Source organism: Neomonachus schauinslandi, chromosome 5 (genome assembly GCF_002201575.2).
Source record: "Neomonachus schauinslandi chromosome 5, ASM220157v2, whole genome shotgun sequence".
Taxonomy (NCBI): Eukaryota; Metazoa; Chordata; class Mammalia; order Carnivora; family Phocidae; genus Neomonachus; species Neomonachus schauinslandi.
Window position 1 is genome coordinate 98,711,071 of NC_058407.1, and position 13,271 is coordinate 98,724,341.

Consider the following 13,271-nt stretch of genomic DNA (forward strand, 5'->3'; position numbering starts at 1 on the left):
TGTGTGTATGTGTGTGTGCATAATGAAAATATATATGGGGAATGTAAAAATATATGGAATATATACTTGTTCCAGAGTGCTTAAGTGCAGAGTGCTTACCCAGAGTGCTACCCAGAGTGCTTACCCAGCACAAGGGGTAAACCAACCAAATGCTTTATTCCTACAACTCAAACACAGCCCCCATTCGAGCACATATAAACATATAGTTTTGAATGGACCCTAATTTGCATGTCCTTCTTTAGGTGACTAAGTGACAGCTCAGAGCCTTATGGGCATCTTTAAAAGAAGCATTTTCTAAGCTAATGGAGCTCAGTGCATCAGGTGGCTACTTTGGTGAAAAGGGATTACAGCAAATTTCCAGAGTCACCATCTTTACACAGGACATCCCTCCTTGCTGTCTGGCATGTCCTAATAAACTAGGAATAAGCAAATAAAACTTTCTGCTGTGTTCCGCTTTTCTTCATCACTTTTCATTGCTTTGAACATGTGAGAAGCTTTATTCATTGGGATTCTTTGTACTCCAATGAAATCTACTTAGATTTAAATTATTTTCTTTATAATATTATGTGTTTATAGACATGTTTCCTTCTTAAAATGTGGCTACAGGGAGAAACTTGAAACTTGTGATGAATAAACAATTACACTTGGAATAGTTTCTAGACAGTATTCTACATTATTTTTGTAATGTATGATATATGATGTCATGAAGAGAGCACTGGACTGAGGGATGGAAGAGGTGGGTTCTAGTCCCCGTTGTGCCACAAACTGTGTAACTTGGGGCAAGATTTATATGGGATGACAACAGTTTGGGGTTGGAAGGGAACTTCGTGGGTCTCTCAGTCTATACCCCATCTATCACAGAGGAACCTCTTTAGTGTCCCTGCCAGATAAAGATGATGCCTTTGATCAAACATTTCTGCTGATGAGAACCACATGTCCTATAAGGTATCCTCATTGTCTATTATATGTATATACATTGCTTTCTTAGGTTGAACAAAATACTTCATCAGCATCTAAACTTAGCAGTATTGGTGTCTACTTACTATTGATGGGCCTTGAACTAGGTCCTTTGCTATATAGACTCTTCCCAAGAACCATGTACCATCAGGATCCTGAAGGATGATAGGTTAAATGACATATTGAAGGTCACATAGCTAGTAAGGGGCCCAGAACTTTCTGCTGCCTGGCAATCTCTGCCCACAAACAGTGTCTTTGGCCACTGACACAAGGCAGATTGACCATCTCTGTCATTTATGTTGACAGTTGGCCAGATATTAGAGGATGTCATCCCTTCACCCATTCTCCCCCAGGCTAGACTACCCTTTCTCTTCAGCTATTCAGTTGGATGCTGGCCCCTCATTAGCAGGCTGTCCTCCTCTGGACCTGACTAGTTTGCTGATATCCATCTTAAAGTGTGGTACCTTTCTTAATGTGTGGCTAATGAGAAAGGACAACATGGAGCAACTTCAGAAACCTGCAGACCATTAAAATGGTTACAACAAAACACACTAGGGCCATGGACCGCCATTTGCCTCCCCTCACCCACTTTTCTGGTACCACTTTTCTGGCATCCCCAGTGCTTTTGAGGCAGACTAGTCTAGACAGGAAAGAGAAAATGGTCATCCCATCTTTTGGAGGCTGATCTTATTAATGAAACCCAAAACTGCACTCCGTTTTCTCATCTATAAATTGGATGAATTAAACTACAGATGATCTTATCTTATGTTTCGTAGCCCTAGGGAACAAAACTAGTGTCTCTGATAAAACAGTAGAAGGAGGAAGATTTCTGCTCATATAGTGAGCTTTCTCTGCAATCCATTCCAATATGGCAAGGGTTACCTCCAGTGATTAAATAAAGGGCCTCATTAGGGCTGTTACAAGAGGATTGATGAATCGCTTTGCTCTGAGCCTAGGTTTCCTCATCTGTAAGATGGAGATAATAGTATCTACCTAGCAGAGTGGTTGTAAAGAGTAAAGGCAGTGTGCTTAGCCCAGTACTCTGGCGTAACGTAAATGCTGAGATCGAGTTAAGCGAGGTTTATTATTATTGTCAAACTGTACTATGTCATGTTCTCTCAGAATTGGTTCAGCTCTAGTATATGGGATTATTAATGTATTTCATACACTCTATGAAATCATGAACATTTCTGTACCAGATCTCACCTCTGGGGTGTCTCAACCCACTTTTTACCACCACCATGGATCAGTTACTCAGTGGCTGTTGCCAACATGTTTTGATCACAAACTGGTCCATCCTAAACTCCAAACTATCTTGTCCTCAGAGAAACATATACCAAGAGGTAATCTTATAACCTGAATAGAAAGGATAGGGGAAAGCCCAACCACACAATCACAGAAGTGGAAAGAACCTTACACATCAAGTCTACCAAAGTGAGGTAGTTGGTACCTGGAGGAGCATTGTGTATTTTAATGGTTTGAGGTTTATTTTAATAGTATTAAAAGAAAATGTAACATATCAAACTCATAATTTGGCAAAAACTATAGTAGTGTTTAGAAAAAGGTTCAAATTTTTAAAAATTAAGTTGACAATGTGATATATAGATATGGGGGTTTAAAAATCAGGAAGGTTACATACAAAAATTAAAATTTGGGAAACTCCAAACTCTAATTCTTCTTTGGAAAACTAAGGGATAGCAGTTCAGTTACACCCACATACATATAGGATGTTAGTGACAGTGCTGGGACTAAGGTAGCAACCCTCATTTTAAAAACTAAAGAAGTTAAGGCTTTGCATGGATCTTTTCATTTAAGCTGTATCATTACAATTTCCCTAATTTTCCTGTTTCTTCTGTCAGTATTTTATTGTGTTTCCAAATTTATTATGTTCTCCAACTGGCCTTAGATACTTATTGCTCATTTTAATTTAATTTTTTAAATTTTTATTTATTTATTTGAGAGATTGAGACAGGGAGAGCAACAGAGATCATGAGCAAGGGGGAGAGGGAGAAGCAGGCTCCCTGCTGAGCAGAGAGCCCGATGCAGGGCTCTATCCCAGGACCCTGGGATCACGACCTGAGCCGAAGGCAGATGCCTAACCCAACTGAGCCACCCAGGCACTCCACTCATTTTAATTTTGAAGATTTTCCCTACTTTGAACTTATGGACTGGGTGCCTTGTTTTTTTTACCAGTCCATAACTGCCTGTGACTTTTGCCTCTCCAAGTAGGATTTTCTTTTGTCCTGTCACCTTTTCAAACTTCTCTGCCTTTTTAAAGGCAGAGAAATGTCATTATCTGACTTATTTAGCAGTTTTCTGGGAAAGCTCCAATCTCAGGGTTTGTCATTATTTCACCTGACTCAGAGCTTGCTCTCCACGAACAGCCTTATTCCCAGCATGTTTGTCCAAAACAATCAGTGGCAGTTGTTTAACATTTAACAGTGGGCAATACCCATTGGGGTTAATAAGAGGCTGGCTAAAAAAATTAGAAGGAAACACCAGAACATGTGCTGTCCATAGGGACTTTGAAAAGCTCTGACATGTTCTTGGGAACCCAGAAGGCCACATTCATGTGTATATGGCTTTGCATGTGCTCAGGAAACACCTGAGAAAGCCCTAATTACTTGCCACCAGCTGATCTTGAGCCTCTGTGCAAGCAGAAAGCTAAGGTAGAGTTTTAAACTGCTTGCCAGATTGTTGAAGGTGTGGCCACACATACACTAGAGTCCCTTGGTAAAGGCTCAGAGACATATTGGTTCAAGGCATTTAAGGAAATCTTTGTCTAATCATTATTTGACCATGAAGCAGGCTAAACAGAGACTTCCGTGGTTGGGCATGACCAAGAATACAGATTTTACAGAATTAGTCCAGGAAATTCACTAAGTAAACAAACAGCAACAAAAACAATAAACCTAGTAGTACATGTGTGAGAGTGGTGGTGGGGGGATCTGATTTGCAGAGTTGCCACCTTGTATTATTTGAAATGTCTAGTTTTCAGTAAAAGAATTATGAGACACACAGAAAAACAGGAAAATATGGCCAATACACAGGGTTAAAAACAATCAATAGAAATCATTCCTGAGGTAGCCCAGATATTACATTTATTAGACAAAGATACTAAATAAGTTATTTAAAATTTAAATATGTTCAAAGCACTAAAGGAAACCATTTCTGAAGAGTTAGAGTATAAAAAATAGAAAATATCAATAAAGAGAAAAATTATTAAAAAGAAGTAAATATAAATTCTGGAGTTGAAAAGTATAATAACTAAATTGAAAAATTCACTAGGTGGCTTCAACTACAGATTTGAACTAACAGAAGAAGGAACCAGTGACCTTGAAGATAAGTCAACTGAGATTACCCAGTCTGAGAAACAGAAAGAAAAAGGAAATGAAGAAAAATAAGCAGTGTCAAAGACCTGTGGGGTACCATGAAGTATACCAACATTCACATAATGGGAGTCCCAGAAGGAGAGGAGTGAAAGGGGCAGAAAAAATATTTGAAGAAATAGTGGCTGAACACTTCCCAAATTTATTTTAAAACATTAATCTAGGGACACCTGAGTGGCTCAGTCGGTTAAGTGGCTGCCTTTGGCTCAGGTCATGATCCCAGGGTCCTGGGATCAAGTCCTGCATCAGGCTCCTTGCTCAACAGGGAGCCTGCTTCTCCCTCTGCCTGCCACTCCCCTGCTTGTGCTCTCTCTCTCTCTCTCTCCCTGACAAATAAATAAATAAAATCTTTTAAAAAAAACCCCATTAATCTACATATCCAAGAAGCTCAACAAACTCTAAGTAGAATAAACCTAAGGATAGTCACACCTACACACATCATAGTCAAATTTTCAAAAGACAAAGAAAGAATCTTGAAAACAAGAAAAAAGCAACTCATCATATACAAGGGATCCTCAATAAGTTTAAGAGCTGACTTCTTATCAGAAACCGTGAAGGCCAGAGGCAGTAGGATAACATGTTCAAGGTGCTAAGAAAAAGACTGTTAACCAAGAATTCTCTATCTGGCAAAATTATCCTTCAAAAATAAAGGAACAGTTAAGGCATTTTCAGATAAACAAAAACTGAGAGAGTTTGTTGCTAACAGATCTTCTGTACAAGAAATACTGAAGGGAGTTCTTGTGGTTTAAATGAAAGGACACTAGATAGTAACTCAAATTCACACAAATAAATAAAAAGCACTGGTAAATGTAACCACATAGGTAAATATAAGAAGCCATATAGATGTAGTTTTTTTTTTTTGTAACAACTTTCTTCTACCTAATTTAAAAGCCAACTGAATAAAGTAGTAATTATAAAAGTGTGCTGATAGGCTTATAGTGTATAAAGATGTAATTTGTGTGACAATAATAGCACAAAAGAGCAAAAGGGAACAATACTATATCGGAGAAAATTTTTTGTGTACTATTGAAATTAAGTTGATATTAATCCAAACCACATTCTTTTAAATTAAAATGTTAATTGTAATCCCTAAGACACCCTAAGAAAAGAATTTTTTTTAAAGGAAATGAAAGAAAAATGAAACAAGAGAATTTAAATAGCACACTAGATAATACTATTTTACACAAAAGAAGACATCAATGGAAAAATAGAAGAACAAAAAAGACATAATACATATAAAAAACAAATAGCAGAATGGCAGATGTAAATCCTACCTAATCAGTAATTACATTAAATGTAAATGTACTAACCACTCCAATCAAAAGGAAATGATTGGCAGAATAGATAAAGAAACATGATCCAACCATATGCTCTCTATGAGAGACAAACTTTAGCTGCAAAGACACAATTAAGTTTAAAATAAAAAGATGAAAAAATATATAGCAAACACTAAAAAAGAGAGCTGAAGTGGCTATACTAACACCTGACAAAATAGACTTTAGACAAAAATTGTTAGTAGACACACACAAGAAAGAACAATTTATAATGATAAAAGGGTCAATTCATCCGAAGACCTAACAATTATAAATATACATGCACCTAATATAAGAGTCCCCAAAATACATGGAAAAAAATCTGTTTTGTATTAAGCAGAAACCTGCCCCTATTGCTTTTACTCTTCCGTCTTATTTCTGTCCTCTGGAGCCTCACACAAAGTAGATCTAATCCCTATGTGACTTGAGAATTTTTCAGATGTTTGAAGCCAACTCTCATGTCTTTTCTCACTTTTAATCTTGTAATGCAACCTTTATCCTATATATATATATCATATATATATATATTTTTTTTTTTTTTTAACAATTTGGGTATGTTCTCTAATAAAGAAATTTACTGCAGTGTTAAGAGTGGAACCTACATTCATAGAATTTCAGAGTTGGAAGGAAACTAAGATTACTTTTTCCAAACCTCTAATTTTATAGATGAGTAAATGGGAGCCCAAGCTGTTTAGATCATTGAACTGGTTAATGGCAGACCAACATCCAAATCTTGATTTCCAAAGTCCTCATCTAATGTTGGAATAATCCAACATTTTCCTCATATGATTGTTTTCCCCACTTTGGATACTAGAAAGTGTTGCTGGCTCTGGGTGAGTGAGCAGCTAACTAACTTTTCTTTCTTCCCCCTTCTTTCGGTGGAATTTGGCATTCTTCATCTCAAATTTGCCATATAAGAAAAAAAGCTAAGAGTAATGGGAGGAACTACACTGGGTATTAATAGACGTGGATGCTCATGTTTTTGGTCACTAACCAACTTCTGAGACCTTGGTTAAGTCACTCCAAAAAATAATAAGAATTATTATCTGTTCAACATCTACTATTTATGAGGCACTGTGCTAGGCACTTTGCCCACAAGCCTCTCTCTATATAAGTGTTCAAATATGTCTCCTATCTTGTCTGTAAAATAAACAGGTTGTATTACATGTTGTCCACTGTCTCATCCAGTTCCAGAATTGAGTGATTGTGAGGAGGTATCTTTATTAGCATAGCCTTCTAGTTCCCAAGGCTCCAACTTTCTCCCTCTCTTTCTTGTTTCCTAGCTGGCAGCGTAAGGTCACCATTGAATAATTGCTCTAGACTTGTCACTATGGTGACTCCCTGGGTTGTGGCTTCCTACTCTCTACTCTTCCAAAGGACTTTCCATTTTCCACAGGAATTGGCTTTACTCTCACTGGTCCCTTTCAGGGTTTCTAGTATTATATTCTCTGCCCCCTTCTCTCTTTAGATTCTCCTCAGAGGCCTTTGATTCACTCTGATGGCTTCTTATTTCACCTGTGGGCTCAGAGAAGTCAACTTGGAAAAGGTCACTCAGCTTCTATATAAGTAGCAGACTTAGCTGTCTGATGTCATTGACTTTGTTATCTCTGCTATGATTCCTGTCTCTAAAAGTTCACTTGATCTAGGGGCACCTGGGTGGCTCAGTCAGTTAAGTGTCCAACTCTTGATTTCAGTTCAGGTCATGGTCTCAGGGTTGTGAGATTGAGCCCCATGTCACACCCAGCATGGAGCCTGCTTAAGATTCTCTCTCTCTCTCCCTCTCCCTCTGCCCTCTCCCACCCCCAAATAAATAAATAAATAAATAAAACTTCACTTGAACTAATTTTTTCGCACTTGCTTAAGACCTAACTCAAGCCCTGTCGTTTCCATCATCACCTCACTCTGGCCAAATGCTCTTGCTTCTCAATTTACCTGGCATGTGTTATCTGCACCACACAGCCTGTTCACCTTGGGACTTATGCTTTGGGGGACTCTATGGTTTAACGGTTATGAAGGTGGGGTCTGGAGTCAGTGGGCCGAAGTATGAATCCTGGCCCTACTGTACAACCTAGGGAAAATTATTTAACTTCTCTAGATTTCAGTTTCCTCAACTACAAACTGGAGATGTTGGTAGCACCTACCTCATAGGGTTCTTGTGCAGAAAAATGTGTAAAGACAAGTAGAACAGTGCCTAACGCAGGAAAGAAGTACTCAATAAATTGATTCCACCACCAGATGTAGGGATGAATTCACCCTCACTGGCTTAAGCTGATCAACATAATCCCACTATTTCACCAGAGTGATTGAGTTAGGGATGAATATGTGAACTAGACTAGTCTGGAGGAACTTTGAGGACTGTAGTTCGATGATGTGGTCTCAGGTGTGAGAGTGGAATTGCTGGGGCCATTTTTTTCTACTAGCAGGAAGCCAGCCTGAGAACAAAGCTGACCCATATAGTACAGCAGCGCTAAGAAAGTCACAGAGAACTGGACCCACAGCCCTGATCAAGTATCTCTTGAAGTGCCTCAACCTCTTAAGTTTTCCATTGCTCCAGCCAATTAAAAAATTTAGTATTTAGGCTACTTTATTAGTTTTTATTTAATCATTTCAACTAAAAATATCCTAATTGATACTCCATATTATTATTATCACCTTCCCATGTGTATTCAACCCTTTGTCATTAGATTGTAATGTCCTTTGAAACAGAAACTAGCTAAGTACTGTGTTGCCATGCCACTTAGCATGGTGCTGTCACATAGCAGGTTCTCATTCACCTATGGTTCATGCCACGGTATTTGTTCTCCCTGGTATTTATGGACTTTGAGCATCTATAACGTAGAAAGGGAAGGTGGCCAGAGTCCCAGGTAGAGTGATTCCCTGTTGCTTCTTATTGCACCATAATAATAAGGAAGTAAGAAGTGCCTGGGTGTCTCATTCGTTAAGCGTCTGCCTTCGGCTCAGGCTCGATCCCAGGGTCCTGGGATCGAGCCCCACATCAGGCTCCCTGTTCTGTGGGAAACCTGCTTCTCTCTCTCCCACTCCCCCTGCTTGTGTTCCCTCTCTCGCTGTGTCTCTCTCTGTCAAATATATAAATAAAATCTTTTTAAAAAAATAAGAAGAAGAAAGTAAAATATTTCATAGATTAGCTAAACCTTACTAAGCTCTAGGCATAGTACACACAGAATGGATCTTTTTTCTCTTGGTCACTTATGGCTACTATTCTTATGCCCTGTGTTAACAGATGAGAAACTGATGCTTGGAGAGGTTATTTAAGTCTTGTAGGTCACTCAGCTTCTACATATCCTAAGTTAGGATCCTGCACTCAAATAACTGTATCCATGTCTTTAAGTTCTCATTCCAACTTACAGCAAATAAAACTAGAAATCGTAGATGATGTGTTATGGGTGTGGCTTACATAGAAAAGATGATGTAGAACTCTGTATCAGACCCATGCTAAAAAAAAAAAAAAAAAGAAGAAGGCTTAGGACTGGGGTACCTGGCTGCCTCAGTCAGTAGAGATTGCAACTCTTGATCTCAGGGTCGGGAGTTCAAGTCCCAGGTTGGGTGCGGAGCCTACTTATAAAAAACAAACAAACAAACAAAACTTGGGGCTGATATCAAGAGATTGTAAATAAATGCACATCAACCTCAAAGAAATATTTAGGGTACATATGATTCATTTTTTAATGATTTCTCCCAACATTTTCAGAGAACCCATTACCTGCTCAATTGCATCACAGAGATCTTTACTTTTTGGGGTTTTTTTTCTTTTGAGTAAGAGTTTAAAACCTAAATAGGATCATGCCAAACATACTGTTCAGTAACTTGATATTTTGCAATTAACAATAACCTCTTGGAGTCTTTCTATGCCAGTCCATATAGATCTACTTCATTCATTGTAAAGATTTTTTTTTTAATTATTCATTTGAGAGAGAGAGAGACAGAGATGGGGAGAGCACAAACAGCGGGAACGGCAGAGGGAGAAGAAGAAGCAAACTCCCTGCTGAGCAGAGAGGCTGACGTGGGGCCGGATCCCCGGACCTGGAGGTCATGACCTGAAGGGAGATGCTTAACCATCTGAGCCACCCATGCACCCCAACTTCATTCTTTGTAAATGCAGAATGGTTTTCAACAGTAAGAATGTATCATAATGTAAGTACTTAAAATCAGTAGGCATTGGGACACCCTCCCTCACCAGTTTTGCCTTCATAAAGAATGTTCCATCCAGCATCGTTGTACTTGGTTTCTTTGAACATTCAGGTGTCTGTGGGAGGAGAAAAACCTTGGGGTCTTAATTCTATAAATTAAGTGGTCTGAGATAGAAAGTGAACATCTTGAAGTTCCTATCTTCAGCAAACTTACAGTCTACAGGGGATCAGACACATGCACACATAGTTTTCACATTAGTATAAGGGAGAGGGGGTCACCTCAATGTTATGGGAGTGCAGGAAGAGACAGAATAAGGGGTTCAGTTGAGTGGATGAATGACAAGCCTGTGTGGAAGAGGTGACACTTGAGTCTGGGCTTAGAGGATGAGAAGGCTCTGAGGTTTGGTCTGCTTATCTTCTTACCATTGCCTGGCAGTGTGCCTGTTCTTTGTCTGGACTCTTTGTTAGATCATTTGGTTAGATGAATAGTAGCAGAGATGGAAGGGAAAGATGCTCTGACAAAGCTCAGGAACAAAAGTGGGAAAATGCATGGTGTGCTCAGAGGGCTAAGAGCAGGCTGGTGGGGCTAGAGCCTCTGGAGAACTGGTCACCTCAGGGGGAATGAAGGGATGGAAACATATCAAAGGCATGGACTAAAAAACACCCAAGAGGGATTTAGATTTGCCTGGAAGAAATTTTTCTGCAGGATGTGTGATGAAGATTGGGTAGAAAATTTAAGGACAGAGCAGACAGCTCGCTGATTGGGATGACAGGAGCCAGATAGATGAATCCATGTTGTTCCAGGTAACCCAGCAGCTCCAGGTTTTACTGAATCTGTTAGTATGGCAGTCTTCATGCTTCCCGTTTGGGGATTGTTTCTGCTTTGCACTGAAGTGAAATAGCTATGTGGGAGAAAAACTGCAAGGTTTTAGGAAAAAAAACAACAAAACCCTACCTACTTTTAGCTGCCACTGTGTCCACATCCATAAAAATCCTCTCTCTGCCCCATGGATTTCAAAATGCACTTTATCTCATTTGTTCCATAAAACATCAGATGCGACTTTAATGGCCTAACCCCAAAAAGATAACTTGACAGCCCTCAAACATTCAGCAGCATTCCAAATAACCTTTCGCTGGAGCCAGCCTTCTCCGGGGCCATGTGGATGTCAGACACACACACAACGTGAGTCACGCTGACATAGCTGGGATGCCTGGATTGCGATGGAATCCCGGAGGTACCAATCGCAGGCCAGAGAGCCGCCATTGGCTGGAAGAAACAATGCCAGAGTGTTCACATCTCTGCAGAAGGAAGGGTGTTGATGGTGTCAGGAATGACGATTGCAGCCAGAGGAGGACCACGCCCCTGAAGCGGGATGGGCACAGATTGGTAAGGCTGGCCCACTGGGCAGATGCATTCCAGAGGCTCAGGCCATGGTCACACCCTTCTTTTCCTGACCACCCCCGCCCCCAACCAGGAAAATGAAGAAGGTACAGATTTTTCCCCAAAACGACTTCCTGAACAGAGTACCCTGCTGTCTTCGGGGTTTTAGAAATCCAGAGTCGATAACCATCGCCAAAATATATGAAGCACCCATATCTACCAGGCACTGTGCTAAGGTTGAATTCTCACAATTCCATGGTGAGATAATGTTCACCTTTCCCATTTTATGAAGGAGGAAACTGAGGCTAGGGAGCATTAAAAACTTATCCGAATCCCACAGTCAGTAACTGGCAGACTCGGGACTTGAACCAATCTTTCAAAAGCCAAGGCCTGGGCTTCTGACCACAGCATTCTAAAGAGGATTCTTTTTACTCCCCTGGTTTCCTGGGGGTCGAGTAGGCATGTTTAAGCGTGCTGTTCATTCTGCACGACTTTACTTCCATGACTGAGCTGTGCGAGGAGACCCCAGGCCAGGCCCAGTGAGGGAGGGCTTCGATGTCCCGGATGTGGCAGCTCTCTGGAGGGGCTGCAGACTGCAGGCAACGTGGCAGGCGCCTGCACTGGGGAGGCGGAATTGCGGGGATTCTTCTATTCTCTAGTGAGTTTGGTCATCACCTTTCTAGCCAGGGTCTGTCTGTGTTTGTGTGTCTCTTTCTTCAAAGATTTCTTTTTTCTTTATGGTTTAAGCCTTTTCCTGCCATACTATATGCCAAGTAGGGTTCTAAATCATTCACAGAAAGCCGTTCGTATGGTCCCTTAGCAGTACAACGAAGTGGATACTATTATTCTTCCCATTTTCAGAAGATGAAGAAACCGACCTTTAGAGACATTAAGTGATGTCTCCAATGTCTTCCTTGGTTCGGTACCCTGCTGTCTTAACCATAATGATAACATTTTACTAATAGTGCTTCTCGGGCGCCTGGGTGGCTCAGTCGGTTAAGCATCTGCCTTCCGCTCAGGTCATGATCCCAGGGTCCTGGGATGGAGCGCCGCATTGGACTCCCTGCCCATCGGGGAGTCTGCTTCTCTCTGCCCCTGCTCGTGCTCTCTCTCTCTCTCTCAAATAAATAAATAAAATCTTAAAAAAAAAAAAATAGTGCCTCGCTCCTTTCAAGGCACTGTTTCAAGTACTTCTTTTATAGTAACTCATTCAGCCCTCACAACGCTATGATAAAGACTACTATTAATAAGTGGGTAAACTGAGGCACAGAAAGGTTGTGTCATTTGCCCAAGCTCACCCAGCTGATAAGAGGCAGAGCTGGGATTACATTTGACTGCTTACATTTTGTGATAAAATAGGAAGACATGCCTCAGTTTCTGTTTCGCTTTCCTCTTGAGCTCTCCTGTGATAACTTGCACCGGGAAGCCAGGGTGCTGAGAATGGAGTCTCTGAGCTGGACTAGGAGGGGGTGCCAGTGACGGCTGCGTCCCTGCACCTCTGGGATGGGGGCAGTGGAGACTGCAGCCGCAAGCCAGAGGCCCTGCCAGGAGAGGCCGCAAAGCCCACTCGTGGGCTGGCATCCCCATGCTGGGCAGTGCACAGGGACGAATCGTGGCTTCTAGAAGACCAGCAGAACATGGTCTTTGGGAGAGGAGAAAACCCAAGGGAAGGGTTGGCGTGACCTCAGCATTCAGATCTGAGAAGGGCTGTTCTGTGGGATAAGGGATGTAGGTAGCAGCTCTCCCAAGAGCCAGGCGAGAAAGAGTAGCTTTCTGTTTAGGTGGCAGCAGGGAGGTTTCAGGGAGAAAGAGGGATACATCCCTGACAGGCCATGGAGCTTGTGCCCGGAGGAGAGGCCTGTAGAGAGAGACGATGGACCACCCTGAAGCTGACCTCTGCATTATTTCTGCCCTTAACCTTCTGAAACCCTATCCATCTTTGGAGCTTTGACTCCTCTGCTACCTCTTCCATGAAGCCCTCCTGATGGCCAGAACTCAGTTTCAGGGGCCAGAAAGTCTGGGTACTCTGAGGTCTAGGCCAGTCCACGTTCATTCAGGACAGGGGTCCCCAGTGGGCTGAGAC